Below are 1,932 nucleotides of genomic sequence, written 5' to 3'. Positions count from 1 at the left end.
CAATCAATTGCCTGACCTGTGGTGGCGCAGTGGATAAAGCGTCAACCTGGAAATGCTGAGGTTGCCGGTTCAAAACTCTGGGCTTGCCTGGTCAAGGCACATATGGGAGTTGATACTTCCTGCTCCTCCCCCCTTCTCTCTCTCTCTCCCCTCTCTATAATGAATAAATAAAATCTTTAAAAAAAAAAAAAAAAAAAAGAAAATCAATCAATTAACCAGTCAATCTCTCTCTCTCTCTCTACACACACACACACACACACACACACACACACACACACACCCTGTCGGTTCTGTTCTCTGGAGAACCCTAATCCTGGCACTGTTTAGCAAAGTTGCAAATGATGGTTATAACCCATCCACCTATGAGAAGCCGCTGTACCCACAGGAAAGGCTGCAGATCCTACATCCTGAAGAGCTCCAAGACATATTAAAAATAGTGTGCATAATAAAAACGAGACTAAGAGACATGGACAAGAGAGTGGTGGTTATGGGGGGAGGGAAGGAGAGAGAGGGGAAGTGGTAGGGGGCACAAAGAAAACTAGATAGAAGGTGACAGAGGACAATCTGACTTTGGGTGATAGGTATGCAACATAATTGAATGACAAGATAACCTGGACATGTTTTCTTTGAATATATGTACCCTGATTTATTGATGTCACCCATTAAAATTAATAGATTTATTTATAAAAAAAATAGTGTGCATAGTATATAACCATCTGTATAAACACCAACAGAAAAAGAATAAAAAATTAAGTTCTATGCTTACGTGTGGGGGGAAAAGCCGGGGGAAGGGTAGCTAAGAAACTAACAGCCAGGTCACCTGGTGGAGAACGCAGTCGGGGAACCGGGTCAGAGGGAAATGGGGCAGAGGGACATTTCTGCTTTATTCATTTTAATTCCCTGTGATAAACGCACATATTCTTTGACCTGGCAATTCCACACCCACATATTTACCTTATAAAATGTACTTCCAGGCCTGACCTGTGGGGGCGCAGTGGATAGTGTCGACCTGGAAAGCTGAGGTCGCCAGTTCAAAACCCCAGGGTTGCTGCTGGTCAAGGCACATATGGGAGTTGATGCTTCATGCTCCTCCCCCCCCCCCCCTTTCTCTCTCTTTCCTCTTTAAAATGAATAAATCTTAAAAAAAAAAAGAAAGAAAAAAGTCCTCTCTAAAATGAATAAATAAAATCTTTAAAACAAAAATGTACTTCCACGCTTGCAAAATGACACATGTACAAAAATGCTGAGTCGCAGCATTGCTCATAAGGCAAAAAGAACAGAAAAAACTTAAACACCTACTAAGAGGGAACTGGTTAAATAAATTACCCATTTGAAGAAATACACAGTACATTTCTTGTGAAGAATGAGGCTGCTTTCTCTGTCCTGATGTGAAGTGATTTCCGAGTTATGGGGGGAAAAGCCGGGTGCGGGACGCTGCCGTGGAGTGCGCTACGCTACTGTTTGTGTGGGAGGAACAACCTCTAGGCATCTTGGCAGCTGCGTGAAATCTCCACAGGAGGGCACAGAATGAACTAGTAACAGCGGTTGCCTCTGCAGAAGGAAACGAGGTGACTGGGAAATGGGGGTGAGAAGGAATTACTTGACATTGTTATCTTTTAAGTCACGGGCATATATTACCTATTCAAAACACTGTTTTAATTTCTGAGGGGGAGCCGTGGAGGGAGCCAGGTGCTGGGTGGGGGCTAAGACCTGGGCACAGAGCAGTGATATGCTCCAGCTTTCAGGTTTCCAGCCCGAGCTCCCCCCACCTGCTCCTACAAACACCAACCTCAGACTACAGTTCATTTCCCCCAGGACCCAGGGCCTTCGCCCAACCCTGGGAGGTGACTTCCGCAGGTGCGCGAGCTGGCTCTCCCTGCAGGCACAGGGCTGGCTCTCCGGTCCACACACAAAGACAACCAGATGCAGGCC

The sequence above is a fragment of the Saccopteryx bilineata genome, chromosome 6 (genome assembly GCF_036850765.1).
Source record: "Saccopteryx bilineata isolate mSacBil1 chromosome 6, mSacBil1_pri_phased_curated, whole genome shotgun sequence".
Lineage (NCBI taxonomy): Eukaryota > Metazoa > Chordata > Mammalia > Chiroptera > Emballonuridae > Saccopteryx > Saccopteryx bilineata.
This window is presented reverse-complemented; position numbering follows the sequence as displayed.